The sequence below is a fragment of the Zootoca vivipara genome, chromosome 1, assembly GCF_965207765.1.
Source record: "Zootoca vivipara chromosome 1, rZooViv2.hap1.1, whole genome shotgun sequence".
Classification (NCBI taxonomy): domain Eukaryota; kingdom Metazoa; phylum Chordata; class Lepidosauria; order Squamata; family Lacertidae; genus Zootoca; species Zootoca vivipara.
The window spans coordinates 9,464,462-9,484,507 of NC_142582.1; the positions used below are offsets into that span (position 1 = coordinate 9,464,462).

The 20,046-nt window shown below is 41.8% G+C and overlaps 1 protein-coding gene across 4 annotated transcripts in view; it reads left to right on the top strand.

Moving 5' to 3' along the window:
• The first annotated feature begins 1,775 nt into the window (after positions 1–1,775).
• Positions 1,776–20,046, top strand: part of RAPH1 (Ras association (RalGDS/AF-6) and pleckstrin homology domains 1) — a 76,334-nt gene continuing 58,063 nt past the window's right edge. For all 4 annotated transcript variants that reach the window (XM_060281913.2, XM_060281918.2, XM_060281920.2 and 1 more), the window contains exon 1: positions 1,776–2,256. The gene's annotated coding sequence lies outside the window, so the exon portion shown is untranslated. The remainder of the gene's footprint in view (positions 2,257–20,046) is intronic.

Here is a 20,046-nt window from a genome sequence, read left to right on the forward strand (position 1 = left end):
ACCAAAAGAAAAAGAACTGGGAGGTAGTTAGTATCTAGGTTAGTGAATTCAGAATGAAGTGTAGTACTTCATATGCCTTCATGAGCACAGGAATGGGCAGAATTTTAATCTCTTGCTTTGAATGTTGCAATCTCCTTTCCTCTGGTCTTCTGTTATCTCACTGTTATCCACTTACGTCCATACAACACTCTGCTGCTAAAATTATTCACATCTCTCCTCATCGCTTCGACCACGGTGCCCCTCCTTAAAATCCTTGTTTACTCCCAGATCCTACTATAGCTGCTCTATAGCCTGCTGGATCAGAATAAAGAAAGGCTTATCTAGTTCAGAATCCTGTTCTCACAGTGGCTAACCAGATGCTTAGGTGAACTCCACAAGCAGGACACTTGTGATTCCCAGCAATGGTGGCTGTCACTTAAATCAATTGGGAGCCAAGACCACAGTTTAGTAATAATAATATGGCTTCCTGAACATATAATAACGTAACAAAACATCAAACATTAATTGCTTAATTGTGCACGTTGCAACAAAGCACCTCCTTTCATCTCTCCTGAACCTTCCAACTTCCAGTTTCATTGGATGGTCCCAGGTTCTCATGTTATGAAGGAGCAGAAAAACTTCTTTCTTTCTCCATATCCCACTTTCTTCATAGCGTGTATAATCTTATACCCCCTCTGTCATCAGGTCCCAGCTTCCTCACATTCTCGGAATTTTTAAATGTTCTAATCTTTCCTCATAGGGAAGCTGCTCCAACCCATTGGTCATTTTGGTTGCCATTTTCTGAACCTCTTCCAGCTATTAAAAATATGTTTTGTTTTGTTTTTAAAGATGTGGCAGCCGGAACTGTACACAGCATTCCATGGGTTTGTGTAATGACATTGTGATACTGGCAATTTTAATTCAATCCCTGGCTGTCTGACTTTGAGAAGACATCTGAAGGCAACCCCGTATTGGGAAATTTTAAAATGTCTAACATTTTACCATTTTTTACGTGCTGTAAGCTGCCCAGAATGACTTTTAGAAGACACCTGAAGACAACCCTGTATCGGGAAATTTTTTAACATCTAATGTTTTACCATTTTTTTATGTGGTAAAGATACCAGACTTCGTCAACTGTTCCTCATAGAGTCATACCTCATGATACGCCCGCTTCATGCTGCATCTTTTCAGGTTACGGATGCGCCGAACCCAGAAGTCCTGGAACGGGTTACTTCTGGGTTTGGCGCGTCCGTAACCTGCGTGCATGCACAGAAGCGCTGCATTGCGTCACGCGCATGCACAGATGCGGCGCTTCATGTTGTGGCCTTTTCATGTTGCGAACGGGCTGCCAGAACGGATCCCGTTCGCAACATGAGGTACCACTGTAATTTGGTATCTGACGAAGTGTGTATGCACATGAAAGCTTATACCCAGAACAAACTTAGTTGGGTCTCTAAGGTGCTACTGGACAATTGTTTATTTTTTTGTTCCTCATAGTTTGGTTTCCAAACCTTTCCTCCTCTGCGCATATTCCAGAAACCGGGGTATTATTATTATTATTATTATTATTATTATTATTATTATTATTATTATTATTATTATTATTTATGGAGGGGGGCAGTAGGTAAGCCCCTTCCCGCGGAACCCATGCATGACGCCATTTGAATGGCAAGGCCCATCAACTGTTGTCTTTTTGTGGGTGGGGGGAGAGGCCGAAGCCCCTTCGAATAGTTGATTGGAGGCGGGGCCGGAGCGACCCCGGAGTTGGCTCCTAGGGGCGGGGGGGGACTCTTCGCATGCTCAGAGGAGCTCTCGTTCCGTGGATTGGCGGGAGGGCGAGGCTAGTTTCTCCTCCTCCTCGCGCGGGAGGCCCATTCGGAGCGGAGCCGGGCGAGAGGCATCTCCTTGCTGCCGCTCCCGCCGCCGGAGGAGGAGAAAAGCGGGGAGGCGCGGCGAGGCCTGCGCGCCGGAAGTGAGCTGACTGAGGGGAGAAGAAGGAGAAGGAGGAGGAGGAGAAGGAGAAGCGGGGCGGAGGAGGGAGCCCGGCCGGCTGCGCGGGGTGGCTGCGGCTGGCGGGCGGCTTGTGTGTGTGTGTGAGAGAGAGAGATTGTGAGGCGGCGTCGGAGGAAGGAAGGAAGGAATCCCGTCAGCCTTGGCTTGAGGGGTTTCCGAGGGAGGCAGCCAAGCCCAGCCGCTCCGAGCGAGGGCGCTGAGGGAAAAGGAGGAGCCGCCGGGTGTCCAGCAGGAGCAACAGCCGCCGCTGCCGCCGCCGCCACGGTAAGCCCCGCTCGCTTTCCCTCCCCGGAGCCCCGAGCGCCGCCACACCTCCCCACCCCACACCCGGCGTTGTGGGTTGTGAGGGAAAGTGGGTTGGTTTGTGTGTGACCGGGGGGGGGGTTCTCTTCCGCCGCCTCCTCCTCTCACAGGAGCCTCACGAGCTTACCTCGGGGTGGGATGTTGTAAGGGGGTGCGGTGGGGTGGGGTGGGGCCGGCGAGGGATTACCCCCCCCCCAAGCCAATCACCTCGGCCTTTTGCCGCCCGCTTTCCCCCTCGCCGCCCCTTTTCGCCAGGCGCTTTTCTTACCTCCCCCCCCCCGCCCCTCGTTGGGAAGGGTTCTCCCATTTTTTTTATTGTCCCTGCAGCGTGGGGAGGGGGCGGTTATATACGTGTGAATGTGTTGCCCCGGACCCCCCCCCGTCGCCGCGCGCGACCCCCCCCCAAAAAGCTAAGTAGGTGTTGGGAGAGGGATTCATGTTTCGAAAAGTACCCCACCCTGTCTCACCCCACCCAACCCCCGGAATGAGCTTATATCTGTATCCACATCTATATATCTATAGCCACATCTATATATCTATATCTGCATCTATATCCATATCTATATTCACATCTATATATCTATATCTGCATCTATATCCATATCTATAATCACACCTATATATCTATATCCACATCTATATCTATATACATATATATATCGATATATCCATATCTATCTGTGTGTGTGTGTGTGTGTGTTTTCATTGGGAGAATGGGTGCAGCAGGGTCTTTTCTGATTTATTTTATTTTTTTGGGGGGGGTGCACGACTTGGGTGTACAGCACATTTCTGCATGCAGGAAAGGTCTCCACAGAGCAAGCAACGCAGTGAGCCAGTCCCCTGTTCCTCCAGCCTGCATGCGAGATGGAAGGGATGGGCTTGCAGCAGAAAGCAGCATTACATCCCCTTCTCTGTCTGTTGCTATACCCAACTGCTTGTGGATCCAGCCTCCACCCTTACACCCCTCCTTCCTTCTGGAATCTGTTAAGCGCAGGCTGCACGCACGAGGGGGGGGGTTGGTCTAGTACTCTGGTTAGCTCCTCTCTCTCTCCCCCCCCCCAAAAATCTGAAATCTCTCCCAGTGGCATTCCCAAGGATTGCTGTCAAATAGGCAGAGATTTGAACATAAAAATAGGAAAGCAATAGCACTTAGCCGAGCTTTCAGAACGGACTTAGAGGCTGTCAGAGGAAGGGTTTGCTCAGGGCTGAGGCATTCAGGCAGTGCCAGCGGTGGGGGGGGGGGCGAACGGGAGGACGGACTCCGCCCTGTGAAGCTGGCAGACCAACATAGCACCTCTCTTGCAAGAATATGCAAATCCGTGTGGAATAATTCTCGCAAATTAAGAACTTGAGGGCGAAGGGGTTGCAAGCATGGATTGGTGTGAAATAAATGTTTCCTTTCAGAATGTGTTTGCATAGCTGTACAGAGAATAGTGGGGTTGGCATGGTGTTGAAGAATCAATCCTGCCAGCACAGCTGGTGGCTAACATTAGAATGAGAAGAGGTTTCTAGTGCATGGTGAGGATTATTGGTGAAATGGGAAGGATGAAGTAGGAGAAATGCTTTTTGTTGTAGATAACTAATAATGTTTGTTCCCGGCAATTGCCATTTTTTGCAATAATGTATACTGGCCTCTTGTGCAGAAAGAAGCAAAACTTAAGTTAATGCAGAAATGGTAATGAAAGTGCCTGCTTGAACTAGCACTGTTACAGATCCGCATAACCAGCAGCTGTAAAAAAATCTATCTTTTATTTTCATTATTTCATAAAAATTCTATACTGCTTGATTGTAAAAACAAACAAACCCCCAGACCCCACACAGTTGTTAACAAAGGCAAGTTTAGTTTGATGCATCTGATGCATCTGAAAGTTCACTCAATAGATTTCTAGATTTCCCATCAACCCAAGTCTTCTGGGTGGTTTATAAAAATGTACGGTAGCTTAGACCCCAGAAGCCATGTGAATTCTGGGAAGGACAATGTGGCACTGAAAGTTGGAAAGGAATAATGTGTAAGGGAGAAAGAAGAATAGTAGTGGGGAATATATACATGTTCCAAGAGAACATATGCAACAAGAAAAAAATAAGGCTGCAGAGATGTGAAAGAACTAATGGATGCATAGCAGGTATCAATGACACAAGAAGAGGTTGTATTTGGACTTTTGAAGTGTTCCAAAAGCAGATATTTTACAAGGGTCCTACGTTTTACAAGACTACCATTCTAATGATAACACTAAAGTAGTCAAAGATAAATACATTTTGTATCTGAAAGGCTATTAGCTTGCTTATCACAGTTTTCTCTGGTTTAATTCAAATTAATTTTATGGTTACTCTTTTTTTGGGGGGGATGTCTTTCTCCTTCTAAGATTCAGTTTCCTGAAACCAAATATGTGTGTAGAAATGCAGGTACATATCATATTTGAATGGTTTTGCCACTCTTGTGTAGCCTGTTAAATTATAGCCCTCCGCTCACTGAAGAAACCCTTGTAAGTGAAGGGGCGGAGAAGTGTAAGAATCTGGAAAAATGCTGAATCAGATTCCACCGTCTCAGTGTCTTTCTCCAGTGAATAAATTTGACAGTGCGGGCTGTTAATGTGCCAGTTTCTCTTACGGTTATGTGTACAGAATATAGATCTAGTTGTTTTGCCATGCCTCACTTGGTATGTAGCCCTTCTCTGTATGTTGCGCTGCATTCCAGAATACAATGGTATTCCAGGAACAAGCAATTTTAAGGAGACAGTTTTGGGAAAGTGCACGTGAGTAGGAAATATTGCTGAGGGAGACCACAACTGGGATTGCAATCTTATTCATATTTGGAGTAAACTGCAATTCCTATTGAACACATTGAGAATCAGTCTGCAAATACATTTATCTCTTCTGGAATCTAAAATATTCATATGAAGTTGTAACTGTTTGTTGATTTTACTTGTTGGTTAATTTATCAAACACTAATGCATTTAAACATTATGGCAATTCTATTGTATGTGGGGTTTTTTATCCTTTCTCTGTTGTTATACATTTATTAGAATGTTTTAGGCACGAGATGCATGTTTAATTAAGGGTATTATTATCGGGTTGCTGGGGGGCTCAGGACAGCATCACAGGTGAAACTATGCTCAGGAAAGGGAAACCCGGAGGAACTGCATAGACAGGCATCCCCAAACTTCGGCCCTCCAGATGTTTTGGACTACAATTCCCATCTTTCCTGACCACTGGCCCTGTCAGCTAGGGATCATGGGAGTTGTAGGCCAAAACATCTGGAGGGCCACAGTTTGGGGATGCCTGCCATAGCAAATAGCTATGCAGAGTACCACCAAGTGGTGGTGAAGGGGTTGACTTTTGCAGTGCCCTTGGCAGAGAAGTAGCATGCACAACTACTGGGATCAGCTCTAGCAGTGAGTCCCAGGGGTGGTCACACTTAGGAAAGAAAAGGATACTACTGCTGTGGAGGCTTGGAGACAAAAACCAGGCTGCTCTTGAAACTGTTCCTTAGCTGGGAACTCCTACCTCCACCACCCTCCAAGGCATTGCCTTCTGGCACCACTTCTCCCCAGTTGTCTTACTCTCCACCTTGAAAAAGGAAGTGTGTTCTATTTCAGCCACAGCTAGAACCCAGACTCCTCTTTGACCCGCACCATCAGCTATTTTCCTGGTGGCTGCTGTTTCCGACATTTTGGACCTTTCCCCTATTTTGAACTGGGACCCAATGAGAAGTCCCGTCCCCCCACCAAGAGGAAGTTAAGCTTTGGAGCAGGGATGCAGGTAGGTGAGGGAACCAGGTAGCAACAGGTACAGTGCTACCTCGCAAGACGGAAAAAAATCGTTCTGCGGGTCATGCTGTCTTATGAAAATTTTCGTCTTGCGGAAACGAATGGTAGACGGCAAAAAAAAGCGGGAAAAAAAATCGTCATGCGAGACGCGACCATAGAAAGCTTAGTCTTGCGAGGCAACAAAGAATCACTAGACGCTTTCGTCTAGCGGGTTTTTCGTTGCACGAGGCATTCGTCTTGCGAGGTAGCACTGTACATACAAAGAAGGTTGAGGCAATTCTACCTCAAAGAGCAAGACTAGTAACTGGAATCTGTATAAAACAAATATGGTAAGCATATATCTTTTCTCTCTTTCCTCTCCTGGAACATTTGTACAACAGGTGGACACCAGACCTGATACAGTTTGATAAATCCCTGATCTGAGAATTGGAAATAGTTTATTTTCCATTGCCTCCTCCATTGTCGTCATCCCCCCCCCCCATATATGGGCAGCAACCATTCTGTGCGTGTTCGATTGATGTGCAACCACCGACACATGAGTCCTTTTCGACCTCAAAGAGGTTGGAATGGGCTTATGCACAAATGGGGTGTATAAAACACTCTTAAATGATATTATTTGTGCTTACTTTATTGCTTTTTAATATTCTAGTGGCACACCATCATTTGAATTTAGGGACTTAATGCCCATTGATGTGTCAGGTTCAGGGTCAGACACATCCAACTCATACCATTTATTATTTTATTTAATGCTAAATGAAAACCTTTTGGATTACAGTGGTACCTCGGGTTACAGACACTTCAGGTTACAGACTCTTCAGGTTACAGACTCTGCTAACCAAGAAATAGTACCTCAGGTTAAGAACTTTGCTTCAGGATGAGAACAGAAATTGTGCTCCGGCGGTGCGGCGGCAGCGGGAGACCCCATTAGCTAAAGTGGCATCTTAGGTTAAGAACAGTTTCAGGTTAAGAACAGACCTCCAGAACGAATTAAGTTCTTAAGTCGAGTTACCACTGTATTTTCACTACTCATTTTTTATCAGCAGCTGTATATAAACTCAGTCCTAGGTGTGTTTTTTGTTGTTGTTGTTAACCTATCCTGGCTTTCCTTTAGAACATTATTAGTTTTGCTATTTCCTCTGGATATCAGGAGTTTGATAAATTTTATCTTCCCTTGTCTCCATCATTAATTATGATAATATCTTCAGGAAGGTTATTCCCTATTGAGAAAGAGGAATGTGATTGGATCATGCTTAGGGAACAATATTTTAGATGCTTGTTGATTTCTGCACATACCACATTTTCAAAACACTCCTGCATGCTTTTTTTGGTATGTAGATACATTGGTTGGTTTACATTTGTAGAGGCCCAGAAAATGTTGCCATGGCTTGTTCTTATGACACTCCTGTCTTGCAGACCTTGGGTAATAGACCAGTAGAGTTACAAACCAGCAATAGGAGGCCAGGTAAAAAAAGTCATACATGCAAGAACCAGACACTGCAAAAAACCACATGCCAGCTTTGTCCCCGTATCTACCCAGGCAACACTGTTACAGAGTCTAATAATGTCAGCAACATTATCATGGGTTCATTTACCTGCTCCTCTCCCTATGTGATATGTTACTTGGTTTTTTTTAGATTGTTTTGTGTATCACTTAAATTTTTATAATTTTTAAGGATTTTATAAATTTTAATTTTTGATAATAAATGCCATCACCTGCCAGCAATGCCCTTCTGCATCCTACAATTGATCAATCTCTGTATTAAAGAATAAGCAGACAAACATGATATCAGAAATGGCAATATGCAGAAACCAGTAGGAAGACATTTCAAACTAATAAGACATTATGCAGCAGACTTTAAGGTGGCTATCATTAGAGCAAAGAAACTTCATAGGGAAACTCCAGTGTGAATTCATATTTTGTCAGGCAATTCAGTTTTGTAACCTGTGGCTTGAATTCAAATTACAGATCTGTGTCCACCAAATGAGGATTAATTTACCAATGCCAGAATATTTTTGTTATCCCCAAAACTGCCATTTTGGTCACTGTGCTTTTACATTTCACTTCCCCTGTATCTCCACTTCCATCCATATGCATGTACAGTATGCATATTATGGTTGTACTACACTCAGCGCATCTGATTAAGTGGACTGCGGTCCAAAAAAGCTGGTGCCATAATCATTGTGTTAATGTTTAAGGTGTTGCTTGTTTCTTTCCAAGTGTTATCTTAAAATCATTTGATCTGTTATTATGAGCAACCAAAGTTATTTTACAGAAGTTCATTCTGTCATCAGATACTGGTATATGTTTCATTGTTTTAATCTTGTGACACTAGCTTGGTTTCCTCATGAGTTACACCCTTATACCGTCATTGATCATTTCTATATGTATGAGGCAGACCAAATTTCTGTAGTTTTCATCTTTGTCTAGCCACATTACTTTTAACACTTTCTCATTCCATTTATCACCCTTTCCCCAGTCTTTCTCCTTGTTGCACAGGTTCTTCATTTGGTGCAGTCCTGGGATACCGTGTCAAATATTTTGCACCTTTATTATTTTTCAGACTATCCCCTGTCATTTCCATTACACAAACTATTGTGGAAATGAGCTATGCAGATAGTGTTCATTTGGAAAACATGTTAGCAAATAGGGGTGATTTGAAACAGTGACATGTGACTCCGGGCTATCTTGTGTGTACCACTACCTTAACAAGGATTGCATTAATAGCTTCTTTCTTCCCAAGCCTCATTTCTCCCCCTCCTGTTCTACAGTTTGTTCACCATTTATATTGAGGCCACATGTTTGCACTGCCTCTCAATTTCTAACATATGTCATCTCTCCTTTGAAAAAACCTAGGCTTATTTGGAGAAGAAAAATCTAGGACTTCTGTAGGGGGGTGGGAGAAGCTAGTCCATCATTTGAGTATGTGTGTTTAGTACATACTCCGGACTCATACGTGACACAATATCACTAGTATTCCAGAACTATAATCCATCCTTATATCCAGTAGGAAAACCATTGCTGGTATCCTGCAAGCATTATACCGTATTCCAGCGTATAAGATGACTGGGCGTATAAGACGACCCCCAACTTTTGCAGTTAAAATATAGAGTTTGGGATATACTTGCTTTATAAGATATACGACCCGGCGTATAAGACGACCCCTGACTTTTGAGAAAATTTCCTGGGTTAAAGAGTAGTCTTATATGCAGGAATATACTGTAATTGTTAGGCGTCAGGCACTTTTTGTGACTGGCACAGTTCCAATTGTGACCACGTGGAGGTCTCTGAATGCCAGGTTGGCGAATGACATCTCTATCTGGTTGGCTCCTCCAGCTTTCTTAAGCTGGTAAGCAGAAGAGTTTATTTATTGCATTTATATCCCACCTTTTTCTCCAAGGAGTACATGGTTCACCCCCCTCCTCAGTTAATCCCTACAATGACCCTATGAGGCAGATTAAAAGGCTGTGACTTGCTCAAGGTCACCCAGTGAGCTTCATGACTGAGTGGGGATTTGAACTCTGGCCTCCCACGTCCTAATCTGACACTAATCACTACACCGCACTGACTTCCTAGAGTACTACTGCTATGGAGCAGCTATATAAATTAAGTAAGCAAATAAACATGGGAAAAGCAAAATGTCACAGAGGATCTGAAATATTTTCCTTGAAGCTTCAGTTTGTTTTATTTTAAATTGTTTTATTTGATGTTTTAATGTAAACTTCAAATAAAATGTAATGTAAATTATGATAATAATTATGATATGGGGGGGGGGTGTCCCTAGACATACCGTTGTGGCGATTATGACCCAGGTTTAAGGTCCCATTTTGTGCTTAGCTGATATACCTGAGTTGCTAACACCGTAGTTTTTTGATTATACGAACCCTGATGAGCTACATCAGGCATCCCCAAACTTCGGCCCTCCAGATGTTTTGGACTACAGTTCCCATCATCCCTGACCACTGGTCCTGTTAGCTAGGGATCATGGGAGTTGTAGGCCAAAACATCTGGAGGGCCGCAGTTTGGGGATGCCTGAGCTACATAAATATGGACATGCTAAAAACCACAATCTGAAGCCATGAGTTTTGTTGCTTTATTAATTTGGTTTATTTTAACTATGGTTTGGTATTACTTGTAAACCTGCACTCTTCCATAGCCATGGTTTTTCTGCCCATCTGAACCCAGATGCGCAATCTAGCTAAAGCATGATCAACTGGAAAACAAATCAAGCTTTGGAGAAAAAAGCCATGGTTTGTTTGGTCACCTGTGGTACTGCTTATTGTTCAGCCATGCTTTGTTAAACAAACAGTGGCTTAGTATGTGTGAACAAGCGCCTTTTTACTTTTCTAAATATGTTGTGTACAGATGGGATCCGTTCCAGAGGTCCGAGGTTTCCGCAACCTGAGGACCACTTCTGCGCATGCGTAGACTGCTTCTGCGCATGTGTGCACGGCAAAACCCAGTAAAATACTCCCGGGTTTACCGTGTGCACATCCCAAAGTTTATGTAACCAGAGGGTTACGTAAATGGAGGTACAATTGTATATGACTGCTGTGGGTATGGTCTATAGTTTATCCCTTCTGAGACTAGGATGTTAGGTGCTAGCATTATCTAGTAATGGCACAGCATTCCAAACAGTTGCACTGCTTTTCTGTCAAAAAAAATTGTAATCTGGTGTCTTTGGCAAAAGCATATCAAATATTAGAAACATAAAACTAGGTCAGAGATGTTTTTTAAAATGATGAATGAGAACCACAGAACCATTAAACTATCTGGGTCACATTTTTCAGGTTTTTATTTTACGTTAAATACACATTTTATTATGCCTATTAACACACAAAAACATTCTCACTAGAAGACCATCCTGCATTGTTTTAAAAGCTACCTTTTAAACTTTAAAAGTGAATAGCTCATAATATGGATGGCATAATGCAGTTTCCCAAACCTTTTCCCTTTGTGGACCACTTGAAAATTGCTGACGGTCTCGGTGGACCATTTAATGATTTTTCTGCCTATTTTAGCAGTTGCAGTGCACTGTGCAAGATGCTGTTATGATTTTTAATTGCATTTTTATTGCTTTTTTGTTTCTTCTAATGTATGTATTGCAATTTGCATTCCATAGAATTCAAATTGTAATGCAATGTAATACAATAGAAGATATAAAAGAAGCAATACAAGTACAAAAAAAATCAGCATAGAAATGCTACAGACTCATAAAATCGTAGAGTTGGAAGGGATCCTGATGATCATTTAGTCCAACCCCCTGGAATGCAGGGATACGCAGATGTCCCTTGCTGGGATCTTTGTAGAAACTCGCTTACTGCATAAAGTTAAAATTAATGTTGATTGCGCCACTCCCTTTTGTCTCTAGTCCCACCCACCGCTGGCATGTGGGCTCTGGAAAGTTGCCCAGAGGGGAATGCAGCCTTTGAGCTGAAGTTTCCTTACCCCAGCCGTGATGTGTCTAAGCTAAACACACTGCTGTACTTGGGTGGATATGCACATGACTTTGGTGGTTCCAGGAACAAAGTTAGTTTCAGTTTGTTGCTCAGGTGCTCACCAAGGGAAAAAGTTCAGGTGGCAATTACTCTTGTAAAAAGTCTTTTTTGCATTTCTCAACTTTCCCTTGCACACAGTTCATCCCCATTTCCATGCCTGATCCACTCTCCTATATGCAGCCCCCTTTGTGCACACACCCTTATAAAATTTAGTCCCCTTTTCTCTGCCTCCTCCTTTTCCCAACTCTCCCTTGCACCCAGAACACCCTCATTTCTATCCTCCTCTCTCTTATTCAGCAGTTCCCTTTCTGCCCACCCCCATGCCAATATATGTTACTATATCTGTAAGAGGAATAGAACTTTAAGAGCAAGTCTGTCTGCTACCTGATCACTTCTTTACTAAGGTAACAATTCTTGTGTCAAATGCTGCACCCCCTTCCTCATCTCTCACTACAGTTCCTTTTGCTTACATGAGCCTTAAAGTAGGAGGGTTGGTTCAATTTTGAAGGAGTGAAGTAGGCTACAAAACAAATAGAACCTATGGCCCTAGTAAAATTATGAGACAATGGCTGTCATTAATGAATAGCTTTTACTGGGGCAGGAGCAACCTTAGTGGGGGGGGAGCAGGGAGGAAACTCAAGTGGAGCAACAATCGGCAATACACATGCAACATATTCTTTGTCGGCGGGGCAGGAAGTTATAGATGAAAATGAAGGAGAACTTGATTCCATGACAATACTATGTGTCGCTACCATTCAGAAATCCACAAAGCTAAAGTACAGTACAGTGTTTTCTCAAATATCTAATCCTAGAAGTTGTGGTCATCATTATGTGCTTCAAGGACGGATTCAGCATTATAATAATAGCAAAACACTTCTATGACTTTTATTTCATGTTTGTCACATTGTTTTATTATTTTGCTGCTCAGGTTTTAGTATTATGTATTTTCAAGTTTTTCTCTACATAACTATGGAGTGGTTTTGTTTTGTTACGGTGAAAGCTACTTTTTACCAATGACCAAAGTAACTGATACAGTACTAGTAGAGTGTGTGTGTGTGTGTGTGTGTGTGTGTGTGTGTGTTGAAGACTACTTCATATATTCACCTTGTATGGTAACAACCACCCCTTAGCCCAGGGGTCCCCAGACTTACCGGGCTTCGGGCCGGTGCCCGCCGCACCGACTGGGCGGCGGGCCGGAGAGCAGGGGAGTGCGCGCGCAGCGAGCCGGAGGGCGGGGGAGTGCGCGCCTGTGCGCATGCGCACACGGTCGGAAAAAAATCGCCGAAAATCGCTTGTGCGCATGCGTATGGGCCTCCCCCGACCCGGAAGTGCATCGGAAATGACCTCTTCTGGGTCGGGAGAGGCCCATACGCATGCGCTTAAAGGATTTTCGGCGATTTTTTGCCGATTTTGAAGATCGCCGCCGCGCGCCGTAAGACCGGGCGGCGGCAGCGGGGTCGTTGCGGGCCGGATTGGGAGGCTAATTGGGCCGCATCCACCCCGGGGGCTGTAGTCTGGGGACCCCTGCCTTAGCCCCTCAAATAAATCTGAGGAAATATACCGTCTCTCCTCTTGTTAGTCTTGAACTGCTTCCATTTACAACCTTTCACACGATGCACATACTGTTCCTGAAGTGTTTGACTTCTCATAAAAATCTAAGCCATTTGCATTGGGAGAACAGGGGCACACGAGTGTGAAAGCTGTCTTGTCTGACCTGTCCTAACCAGAACAATCCTGCCTACCTTTTAATTGTGTTTGACTATAAGATGTAATAACTCTTCAAAATATGAAGTTCAAAACATCATAATAGGATGCAGAGAAACAGGGGAAAGGGCACTCTGAAAAAAATTGCTTTTGAAAAGTTGTTCTTAACAGCAAGTGGCTTTGCCTATGTATTAATGCATGTTCTCTCTTTCTATTACAAATAGATGAGATACAAGGATCTAATTATTCCTCTTTACCCTCCACCTTTTCTAAAAATATTGCAATAAAAGCTATTAATCCTACATCCTGGTTGATTGCTCTAAACATAGTACAATCCTTCTCTCTCTCCTCAGGCGTATATAATTTAGTTTTATATAAAATGAGATATTTAACTAGTTTTGGGAGTTTGCTTCATTTTGGCACTTGTATGCAAGATGCATTTTCCATAACCTTTTTTAAAAAAAATTCTTGAGAATGGATCAAGTACCGCCGAGCAGCTGATTGTTTCACAAGGGAAACAGTTTGGCAGGGGTATCCCTCTGTCAACTGGATAGATGCCTATTTTTATCCTTGCTTCATAAAACCTTCCAGCTGTCTTTAATTTAAGTAAAATGTGGATATGCTGGTTGATCCAGAGTGAGAAATTTCTGTCAAGATCTGTCTTTTGTTGAAACACTCCAGTCTCTAAGTCATTCATTCTAAGGATAAACTACTTTAGTTCCAGTTATGGCAGAGAGCACATACAACAATTATGTCTGTAGTTGCTGGGTTCACACAACACAGTGATGTATATTATTACACTCTCTATTGCAAATTATGTACTCTTGACAAGTAGAGACTTTTATTGACTGTCATCTACAGCTCAAAATATCTTGAGGAAGTTTAGATGTGAAGCAGTCATCAAAGTAGCTCAGTGCAGTTCTTTGTTTGCATTTGGCACACAGATGACGTTGTCAGTCAGGAGAGTGTTCTTCTCGGTCAGTGTTAGAGACCACAGAGACCTGTAGTTAGGAGGATACTCTTTTAGTTGTATGGTGCACAAGCCATTTACTTACTTTCTTATTACATTTCTATACTGGCGAGTAGCCATTTTCTATTTCATGTTTATGTCTCACTTTTATATATTATGGTTATAATTTTTACAGTAAACCTCTTAGTTGACACCTTTGTTATTGAGCAGTAGGGATGCGGGTGGTCCTCTGGTCTAAACCACTGAGCCTCTTGGGCTTGCTGATCAGAAGGTCTGTGGTTCAAATCCCCACAATGGGGTGAGCTCCCGTTGCTCTGTCCCAGCTCCTGGCAACCTAGCAGTTCAAAAGCACACCAGTGCAAATAAATCAATAGGTACCGCTGTGGTGGGAAGGTAAACAGTGTTTCCATGCCCTCTGGTTTTCCTCACAGTGTTCCGTTCTGCCAGAAGCTGTTTAGTCATGTTGGCCACATGACCTGGAAAACTGTCTGTGGGCAAACTCCAGCTCCCTTGACCTGAAAGTGAAATGAGCGCCGCAACCCCATAGTTGCTTTTGACTGGACTTAACTGTCCAGGGGTACTTTACTTTTACCTTTTTATTGGGCAGTATATAATTTCCCCCCCTAATGTTTTTATTGAACATATGCAGTTCAAGAGTAATATAAAAAATAAGTAGCCAGAGTGATAAAAAAAGTAAAAACGCAAGACAGAGAGAAAAGCATAATACACATTTTCTGTAATTGAATACAAGAAAATTGTAGAGGGAATGATTAATATGAGCAAGTAGATGGCAGCTTATTATTTTAAGCTTATCATCATGTGGAAGAATTAGTTCTCTCCAAAGTGATACCTGAGTAACTGGGGAGCTGACAGTTGACTTTCTGTTAACACAACATAAAAACAGAAACCAAATTGATTCAAAACAATCCTGTTTTGAAGCGCTGTGGACCACTCTTATTATGGTAAGTGAGCTTTTCTGAGAGTGCCACAGACTAGATCCTGTCCAACCATCCTTTCTTTGTCAACCCTGTTTTGCATTTCCAGTGGCGTGCTATCTGTGCCGGCACTATTGCCAGCAATAAAGCAATGCTGTAAATGCCTTGTGTTACACAGAAAAATCTAACTCACTATCGTTTGACAGTAGTGGGAAATGAGGATCTGGGTTTAGGAGTTGCCTGAAATTGTAGGGGGGGAAATCATTGCAATGCTTAACATATGTACAGTTCCACCCACAACCCACCCCCCAGCACAATGGAAATATATTTGGATTAATACTATGATGTTTCACCAGGATCCAGTGCCAATGAAATACAATATTGAGAACTGCCTTCTTAATTTTAGCATAAATAGGTTTCAGGGGTAGGTGTGTCCACAAACATTCTAAATTGGAATCATCTATTTTTATACTGAGATCTTCTTCCTATGCATATTTCAGTGCCACTGTAGACACAATGGACACATTGATGAGAAGCTTATAAGTCTAAGAAGCAGTCCCCTTAAATTCTGACAAAGGTTGTGTACAAAGATGTTGGTATACAGTTTGAAAACAGGCTATGGGCCACACCTATGAAGCCCCATAGCAAATGACAAAGAAAAATAGCTTTTTGTAGCCAATTGCATGGTGGCCCCATGAGCTTGGGCAGTCTGTTAAAATCATTGTTTTTTGTCATCTTCTTGAAATTGCCTTATGAAGATGTATCATGTTGTTTGTCATCTTTTTATATTGATAGTTTTATGTTGATACGTAGAGTTAAGACAATGAAATTCAGTTTGGTAAATTATGGAGACCATGCTGAAGGAAGAACACATTAGTTACTAGTAGAGTGGAAGAACATTCTAGTGCTAATATTAGTGGCCAAAATCAGTTTGATTGGAGAACCTGGAATTTTTATCTGGGCTAGACTGTGGATTAACAATGTGTGAAAATGGCATATGTGTGGAATCCAGTTGTGCAGTTGCTCCACTGAAACATTTGCTAATGGGCAGAAGGGAAGGAGGGGATTGTTGCCAGTTCCCCTTTCTGAGAGCCCCCAGTCTGTTCTTGAGGGTTGGGGGACCCTCAAACAGATTTTGGTGGGCACAGGAGGCTGCAGAGGGGCAAACAATACTTTGCTGGTTGAGGCATAGATGCAGTTAGTACTTGTACTGTATTTTGTGATTGGCATAAATGTAAAACCCACTGATGATTAAAAGTCTCTTGATATTTTATTTATTTAGGCAAGTAGTATATCGCTTATATTTTAGAGGGGGAGATTTTCAACAGTTGCCAGTATATTTTAAAACATAGGGTATAAATAATAAAGTACAGAAAAAAATTCACATTAAAGAACATCACAATTAACAACCAGTCAGGGCACTGTCTAATATCAGCATAACCTACAGAAATACACTGTAAATGCCAAGTTTTAGAACATAGTTAGCAGCTAAGCAACTAAACAAAATGACCTCTAAAAATAGCAATAAAATACTACAAATTATAATAAACTACATAATGTAAAACCCACATTTTAAAATAACATAATTGACAACTAAGGAAAATAAAAAGAAAACACTTTCCAAAGCACCATATGACCGGTCAATCATATAGTTAAACAAACTGATCTAATTAAATTCCTAGCCCGTCCTATACAGCGATAAAGACAGCTTAATCTAACTGTAGCAAAGAATTCCACCCACTTCTATTCAAGAGCACCCTTTCATAATCAGTGCTCAGAACAATCAAACAGATAAACGCTATAAACCAGCATTCTCAAACCTCAGTCTTCTAGCATGCCCTCCAGTTAAACTATTCATTCACCGCAACCACTCCTATGATTCAATCTAACATCAACCACCGACTCACATGTCTACACCATGAGACTCTGACCCTCTCCTAAATAAAACTTTTGTGCCAATAATGCCCCCTCGCCTCTCACTCAGGGTGGAGATAATCTATCCCCACTATTCGGCTGCCACTCAATAGCCTTTTAAATGTGTTTGTGGGGTGGGAGGGAAGTTAATGGTTTCTTTTTTCTTTGTTTGTTTTATTACATTATGTATTTGTGTTTTTATTTTGTATTTTTGTGCTTTGAACTACCTTGTGATCTTCGGAAGAAGGGCAGTATATTAGATAGATAGATAGATAGATAGATAGATAGATAGATAGATAGATAGATAGATAGATAGATAGAGATTCTATCATCTATCTATCTACAGTGGTACCTCTACTTACGAATTTAATGCGTTCCGAATGCACATCTACTTACAAGTCGAAAAAAATTGTAAGTCAAATCCCATAGGAATGCATTGGGAGAAAAAATTCGTAATTCGAAGCAACCCTATCAAAAAAATCGTAAGTAGAAAAAATCCTATCTAAACCACATCCAAGATGGCGGATGGAGCTCTGTTCGTAAGTAGAAACATTCGTAAGTAGAGTTATTCGTAAGTAGAGGTACCACTCTATCTATCTATCTATCTATCTATCTATCTATCTATCTATCTATCTATCTATCTATCTATCTATCTATATGCAACCTGATAATAAAACCATATACACCTCTCCCGACAGAAAGCAGGAGAAAGCCAGTAAAAATACAATATGAGGTGACACCTTTGTTCTTGTAGTGTACCTGAAGGGTGATTGGTGTTGGCGTACTGTAGGAGATCTACCACCTATGGCAGGTCTGGTTAAAAAGTCCCAGTCCCATAAGCAGTGAGTCTGCCTGCTGCTCAGCTGATTGCATTAAGCCAGATAACAAGGCTCTGAATCACAGCCTGCTCACTTGCCCAGGTCTCACCATTGTGTGAGGTGTAACAATGATTCCGCCTGGGGGAAAATTGTGCATAAGTGCTTTCAATGTCTCCTCCCTTCCTTCGCACATACTCACAGAGTTTTTCCCAGAATCTAGTAAATTTAATGTTAAAGAATATTAGTGCTACTTCACATTATCTGACCAGTCTATTGACCATTTTATAGAATCACATTTATGTTATGCCTGACAATATGGTAACTTCTCGGCGAGTCGAACAGGACTCTGATAATAGTCTGGAGGAGCTGATTATCTGAATCCTGTCACATGCCATCCATTTCTGTTCTGTCCACTTTTAGTTTTTCATGGTTATCAGGTAGCAGAAGTACAGGAAGTAAGACCTGTTAAAGATTTCTACATCTTTTAATTAATATCCAAATTCAAGGTCAATATTATAAGGCCTTATTTCTATACTGTATCATTCTTAATAAAGCATTTTTTAAAAAAGTCTAATTGATTCATCAGTGCAATTGGTTAATTGCCTAATTTGCAAATTAAAATAGATTCTTCGAAATGGTTGGCATTCAAAAGTGGTATATATGGGCTGGTACAGTATTGGATTCTCCCATTCTGCCCTGTCATATGAAAATTGTACTAGCCCTTCCCTTACCAATCTTAACTAATAAATTTTACATTAACACCAATATTGCTGTGGTTTACACCTATCATGCTCTGTCAACTAGAGTTTGCTAACCAGCTGTAAATTCTAGCTTTTGAACATACTTAAAACTGTGCAAATTCTCTTTTATTTATTTCAGATATGAAAACCACTGGAAAAGATTAACTTTTCACACAGTGGCTTCATTCTAATGATCATATATCAACTTAATGATGTGAACCATGAATTAGTCCTTTGCCCCTCTCTTTGTAGCACAAGCAATTGAGCAATTTGAAACAGTGGTTCCCAAACCTTTTGTGGCCAGTGCTCCTTTGGTTCCATAAACTCATCCTTGGTGCTCCCTGCCCTTTGAAAAGCATTATTCAGAAAAGTGATTTGCATAACCCACTAAGGAATATAACAACAAATAAAATTCAAAACTATAACAGTTAATTGCACATTTATTCAAAATCCAATTAAAACTATTTCGTTTAATTCAACAAAATTGATGAATTTGTTCCAGTGATACAAAGTTTTTTCAAAGTCTGATAGACATTTACACCTCCAGCACCCCTGTGCCACCACCTTGCCTCTTAGCATAAGGTTACCAGATTTTTTTCAGTGAATCCGGGGACACTTTTCAACTTCAATGGATTTTTGTAAATCCAGGGTCCCTGCTAGTAAACTTATCTTAGCACCTCAGGTAATCCCCCCCCCCACTCCCAGGGGGTGGTACCACCCGTTCTGGGAACCACTGTTCTAGATTGTTCTAAAGCTGGTAACCATAGTTCCCCAATTTTGACAAAATAGAAAACTATGTTTAACTGAAGGCATCCTGTTTTAATTGTGACTTGTGCAAAGGAGTGGAGAGCAGTGGAATTGCCTGTGCAGGCAAAAGTTTTATTCATATCTTGACTTGCTAATCCAAAATGCAACTGACCAAATTGGAATGGCGAAGTAAGTTTGATAGCACAGTTTTTCTTGTGTCCTGGAATTGGTTCATGTAAATCTCAGAAGACATGTCTTCATGCCAAGGAGGATATTTATGAGGAAAGGAAAATAATTGTTCTATTGGGATGTTATTCGCACACACTGATTTTTCTGAACCATGCCAATACGCTGCGCAGCTGTTTTAGTGACATAAGGTTTTTTGTTTAAATAAGGGCGTAAATAAGACCTTCCTTCCTCTTCCATTCATACTTGTTTTAACTTGATGTGGGATTGTGATTTGGCGAAGAATGATCTTGAAGTTACCATTCCTTGTAAAGCAATCCATGAAAATGTTTCCATCTGAGATATTCTCTTTACATAGAGACACTTGATCTAGAAGTACCTAAACGGGGGAATTAAGGGGGTTAGCCCAGTTTATGGTAACACACAGTTTAAATTAATAATCCAGATTGGATTGTTACATTGGCTGCATGTAGC